At 46.5% G+C, this 6,355-nt stretch overlaps 1 non-coding gene across 1 annotated transcript; it reads right to left on the bottom strand.

The window, feature by feature from the left end:
- Nucleotides 1-1,050: 1,050 nt before the first annotated feature.
- Nucleotides 1,051-1,123, bottom strand: trnav-uac (transfer RNA valine (anticodon UAC)). The gene has a single exon. It is a non-coding gene; the product is annotated as a tRNA-Val (tRNA).
- Between the last annotated feature and the right edge of the window lie 5,232 nt (nt 1,124-6,355).

Below are 6,355 nucleotides of genomic sequence, written 5' to 3'. Positions count from 1 at the left end.
CCGTGCAATTTGCTGCAGATTGCACCTGGACATGAGCCTCATGGATACCAACTGAGTTGGAAACCTGTGTGGGAATCGATGAGAAAAAGCGACTCAATAAAGTTTAACAAGTTCCATGGTGCTTTTTAGAAATGCAGTTTCTCTTCACCTCAATCCAAAAGGCAGTTTCCGAACATAGTAACAGAAGTCAAAAGGTAATTACCTCACCCCACCCCCACTCCGGAAGAGGTGCTAACTGCCCTTGATTGCTTTTTGTTCACGATGTGAAGAGCTCTCACGCCTGAGTCACCGTCACGTCTCTGGTTGCTGAGTGAATCACAACGAAGGACTTTCTCCAGAGCTGCAACTGCCTCACTTCCCCACTCGCCCTCCCCGTTTACATTTTCCTGCTCGTCAGTGATTTAATGAAAACCAAATGGATGCGATGTCATTCTGTAGCCTCTCTGTCGATTCCTCCGTTTCCGTTCCAACCTGGCTTAGATCTCGGGGCGCACCTTAATACTAGCGACGCTATGAAAGCAAAGGTTCAGTGGTTCCTCTGAGAGTGGAATTTCTTTCATTGCTGTTGCTGATTGAATGAGCCACTAACGTGCGAACTGCTCCAAAACATGATTCAGGACCTCTGGTGCCAATTCTCACACGTTGAATAACGACAGACACCTTCCAAATGAGGTCTTTCAGAGACGACTTTGGGATACATTTGACAGACAGACTAGTTGAGGAATCCGTGGTGCACTGTGACACCAGCACATCAGCTTCTTCCCTGTCTTTGAACCGGGCCGCCTGCGCAAGGAATGCGAATGCGGTAATGCTTTTCGTGGAAGGATCAGAAGGGGGTAACTACACTCTCAAACAGAATGGCATATGATCAGAACCAGGTTGGAGAAAAACTTTACAATGCTTTTGCACAGTAATTAAACGGAGCGGCATTGCATTGCACTACGAGCGACGATTTATTCGAGCAAACTCGAAGGCAGGTTTGCACATGGGAAAGCAAGCAAGAAAGCTCCGTTCTTGTCGATGTCAAAGGCTGCAGTTGAAGAGCAAAGCAGTTTCTGCCCAGTTTCGAACTGGGGACCTTTCGCGTGTAAGGCGAACGTGATGACCACTACACTACAGAAACAAGCCTCGGTCGGCCCCGCTGCAGCTCAGTGGCATCCAGCACTGAAAGTTGAAGCCATTCGACCTTTCACCTTTCTGTTTCCGTTAGCTCGTTGTTTAATGGGACTTGTTTAATTTTGGCTATGTGGTGAGCATGGACGAGATACACCGAAGTATCTGTTTCCACGCGGTGTACCCCAATAACGTTGTGTCGCTTACACCTGCTTTAAAGAATTACGTTTTTGCGGAGCTTACCGTCGCAGTCTGTGGCAAAATCTTTTCGTCTGTTCGACTGCTCACGGGAAAGGTAGCATTGTGAAACACTGCAGAAACGAACGACTTCCTTACTTTTGCTCCGACTGACCATACTCCGTGAAAATTTCCCAGATTCTCAGTTGAGGATTTTTGCAGCTGGAAGTTACCTCAGAAACCCTGTTAATTCGTAATGTATTGAGCGAATCGCAAAAGAGAAAGCATTTAACACGGAACACAAACAAAACGGGAAAACCAAATGCATTTTCAGACACAGCGAGCATGAATGCTAAATGTGAGACAGTCAGGGGGCATGAGCCATAACGTAATCACACAACTAACAACAGGGCAATTCCAAACTACTCTTTCAAACATACTGGAGCCTGAGTGCACCACCACTTCCGAGACAATGCTGCAAAGAGACAAAAAAAGAACATAATAAGAATGGGCCATAAAAAGTGAATTTCACCAATCACAGTCTCGATTAGATTACCTTTCCCTTCCGATGACTCCAGGACTGAAATGAAGGAAGTGGGAGAAATTCAATAACATATGACATCGAAATACATTGGAACGATTTTCTCATTGGCCAGAAAACCAAATAACGACGAGTCGAGTCACCGTAGGACTCTGTTTCGCAACAACGATGAAATAGCAGTCTCCATTCGGTTCCAGTAAAAGCTCAACTTGCCTGGAACAGAAAGCAACAGGAGAGCCGCTGGCGATTTTCCACGCGGGAGGCGAACACGATCATGACAGCACAGACACTTTGGAAAATTCGGCACTTTCCAACACCACAATCAATTCCCCGGGAAGCAAACTCATTTTGCTTCTGTTTTAAACAGAAATGCCGCAGGGGATCGAAACAGCATTTAAACTAGCTGCTCCGCAGAAATGGCAGCGGTGGGATTCGAACTCACGCCTCTGCCGAGGCTGGAGTCTTAATCCAGCGCCTTAGACCGCTCGGCCACACTACCAACACGCCCACATCTCCATTTTCTTGCACTTCCAATTGTGTTCCTGCATAACAACAGATGTAAACTCACGTGAAAAGGGTTCCATGATCCCTCTCCGACTCGCACAGCTGCTGGGATGTGCCCGTCTACAATATCAATTTCTCAGCAGTTAACGATAGCCCATCAATCCAGACAAAAATCACTGGTAAACTGAGTCTATCTTCTCAGACTCGATTCAGCTACAGATATATCTGTGAGTGCGTGAGAATATATGATCGGTTATGATTGGGTCAAATTACCATGAGCTAGTTGACATTACTGCAATTTCGATTCTTGCTTTGCTCAATGATTTCACCCATTGCTCGAAACAGGACAACTTTCACGTTTACACGGAACATGAAACACACCGGACTACAGGGGAAATGCACAAAGCTGAGCAGGCCGTGTCCCAAATCATACCGTGCAGCATAGTTTCAGTCACTGTGTCTGTTTTGCAGAATAAGGTTCCCAAAGAATGTTCCACCCTAAAACCGGAGGTAGCATTACAATCCGAGAAGGACAGATTACATTGTGAGGAAGGTCTGACCTCGGGGCCGGTTCGAGATGCCACTTTCCTTGCCTTTTACCTAACCGTGCAATTTGCTGCAGATTGCACCTGGACATGAGCCTCATGGATACCAACTGAGTTGGAAACCTGTGTGGGAATCGATGAGAAAAAGCGACTCAATAAAGTTTCACAAGTTCCATGGTGCTTTTTAGAAATGCAGTTTCTCTTCACCTCAATCCAAAAGGCAGTTTCCGAACATAGTAACAGAAGTCAAAAGGTAATTACCTCACCCCACCCCCACTCCGGAAGAGGTGCTAACTGCCCTTGATTGCTTTTTGTTCACGATGTGAAGAGCTCTCACGCCTGAGTCACCGTCACGTCTCTGGTTGCTGAGTGAATCACAACGACGGACTTTCTCCAGAGCTGCAACTGCCTCACTTCCCCACTCGCCCTCCCCGTTTACATTTTCCTGCTCGTCAGTGATTTAATGAAAACCAAATGGATGCGATGTCATTCTGTAGCCTCTCTGTCGATTCCTCCGTTTCCGTTCCAACCTGGCTTAGATCTCGGGGCGCACCTTAATACTAGCGACGCTATGAAAGCAAAGGTTCAGTGGTTCCTCTGAGAGTGGAATTTCTTTCATTGCTGTTGCTGATTGAATGAGCCACTAACGTGCGAACTGCTCCAAAACATGATTCAGGACCTCTGGTGCCAATTCTCACACGTTGAATAACGACAGACACCTTCCAAATGAGGTCTTTCAGAGACGACTTTGGGATACGTTTGACAGACAGACTAGTTGAGGAATCCGTGGTGCACTGTGACACCAGCACATCAGCTTCTTCCCTGTCTTTGAACCGGGCCGCCTGCGCAAGGAATGCGAATGCGGTAATGCTTTTCGTGGAAGGATCAGAAGGGGGTAACTACACTCTCAAACAGAATGGCATATGATCAGAACCAGGTTGGAGAAAAACTTTACAATGCTTTTGCACAGTAATTAAACGGAGCGGCATTGCATTGCACTACGAGCGACGATTTATTCGAGCAAACTCGAAGGCAGGTTTGCACATGGGAAAGCAGGCAAGAAAGCTCCGTTCTTGTCGATGTCAAAGGCTGCAGTTGAAGAGCAAAGCAGTTTCTGCCCAGTTTCGAACTGGGGACCTCGCGCGTGTAAGGCGAACGTGATGACCACTACACTACAGAAACAAGCCTCGGTCGTCCCCGCTGCAGCTCAGTGGCATCCAGCACTGAAAGTTGCAGCCATTCGACCTTTCACCTTTCTGTTTCCGTTAGCTCGTTGTTTAATGGGACTTGTTTAATTTTGGCTATGTGGTGAGCATGGACGAGATACACCGAAGTATCTGTTTCCACGCGGTGTACCCCAATAACGTTGTGTCGCTTACACCTGCTTTAAAGAATTACGTTTTTGCGGAGCTTACCGTCGCAGTCTGTGGCAAAATCTTTTCGTCTGTTCGACTGCTCACGGGAAAGGTAGCATTGTGAAACACTGCAGAAACGAACGACTTCCTTACTATTGCTCCGACTGACCATACTCCGTGAAAATTTCCCAGATTCTCAGTTGAGGATTTTTGCAGCTGGAAGTTACCTCAGAAACCCTGTTAATTCGTAATGTATTGAGCGAATCGCAAAACAGAAAGCATTTAACACGGAACACAAACAAAACGGGAAAACCAAATGCATTTTCAGACACAGCGAGCATGAATGCGAAATGTGAGACAGTCAGGGGGCATGAGCCATAACGTAATCACACAACTAACAACAGGGCAATTCCAAACTACTCTTTCAAACATACTGGAGCCTGAGTGCACCACCACTTCCCAGACAATGCTGCAAAGAGACAAAAAAAGAACATAATAAGAATGGGCCATAAAAAGTGAATTTCACCAATCACAGTCTCGATTAGATTACCTTTCCCTTCCGATGACTCCAGGACTGAAATGAAGGAAGTGGGAGAAATTCAATAACATATGACATCGAAATACATTGGAACGATTTTCTCATTGGCCAGAAAACCAAATAACGACGAGTCGAGTCACCGTAGGACTCTGTTTCGCAACAACGATGAAATAGCAGTCTCCATTCGGTTCCAGTAAAAGCTCAACTTGCCTGGAACAGAAAGCAACAGGAGAGCCGCTGGCGATTTTCCACGCGGGAGGCGAACACGATCATGACAGCACAGACACTTTGGAAAATTCGGCACTTTCCAACACCACAATCAATTCCCCGGGAAGCAAACTCATTTTGCTTCTGTTTTAAACAGAAATGCCACAGTGGATCGAAACAGCATTTAAACTAGCTGCTCCGCAGAAATGGCAGCGGTGGGATTCGAACCCACGCCTCTGTCGAGACTGGAGGCTTAATCCCGCGCCTCCATTTTCTTGCACTTCCAATTGTGTTCCTGCATAACAACAGATGTAAACTCACGTGAAAAGGGTTCCATGATCCCTCTCCGACTCGCACAGCTGCTGGGATGTGCCCGTCTACAATATCAATTTCTCAGCAGTTAACGATAGCCCATCAATCCAGACAAAAATCACTGGTAAACTGAGTCTATCTTCTCAGACTCGATTCAGCTACAGATGTATCTGTGAGTGCGTGAGAATATATGATCGGTTATGATTGGGTCAAATTACCATGAGCTACTTGACATTACTGCAATTTCGATTCTTGCTTTGCTCAATGATTTCACCCATTGCTCGAAACAGGACAACTTTCACGTTTACACGGAACATGAAACACACCGGACTACAGGGGAAATGCACAAAGCTGAGCAGGCCGTGTCCCAAATCATACAGTGCAGCATAGTTTCAGTCACTGTGTCTGTTTTGCAGAATAAGGTTCCCAAAGAATGTTCCACCCTAAAACCGGAGGTAGCATTACAATCCGAGAAGGACAGATTACATTGTGAGGAAGGTCTGACCTCGGGGCCGGTTCGAGATGCCACTTTCCTTGCCTTTTACCTAACCGTGCAATTTGCTGCAGATTGCACCTGGACATGAGCCTCATGGATACCAACTGAGTTGGAAACCTGTGTGGGAATCGATGAGAAAAAGCGACTCAATAAAGTTTCACAAGTTCCATGGTGCTTTTTAGAAATGCAGTTTCTCTTCACCTCAATCCAAAAGGCAGTTTCCGAACATAGTAACAGAAGTCAAAAGGTAATTACCTCACCCCACCCCCACTCCGGAAGAGGTGCTAACTGCCCTTGATTGCTTTTTGTTCACGATGTGAAGAGCTCTCACGCCTGAGTCACCGTCACGTCTCTGGTTGCTGAGTGAATCACAACGACGGACTTTCTCCAGAGCTGCAACTGCCTCACTTCCCCACTCGCCCTCCCCGTTTACATTTTCCTGCTCGTCAGTGATTTAATGAAAACCAAATGGATGCGATGTCATTCTGTAGCCTCTCTGTCGATTCCTCCGTTTCCGTTCCAACCTGGCTTAGATCTCGGGGCGCACCTTAATACTAGCGACGCTAT

Source organism: Chiloscyllium punctatum, chromosome 18, assembly GCF_047496795.1.
Source record: "Chiloscyllium punctatum isolate Juve2018m chromosome 18, sChiPun1.3, whole genome shotgun sequence".
Taxonomy (NCBI): Eukaryota; Metazoa; Chordata; class Chondrichthyes; order Orectolobiformes; family Hemiscylliidae; genus Chiloscyllium; species Chiloscyllium punctatum.
The sequence above is the reverse complement of the archived record's forward strand: the minus strand, read 5'-3'. Positions and strand labels throughout refer to the sequence as shown.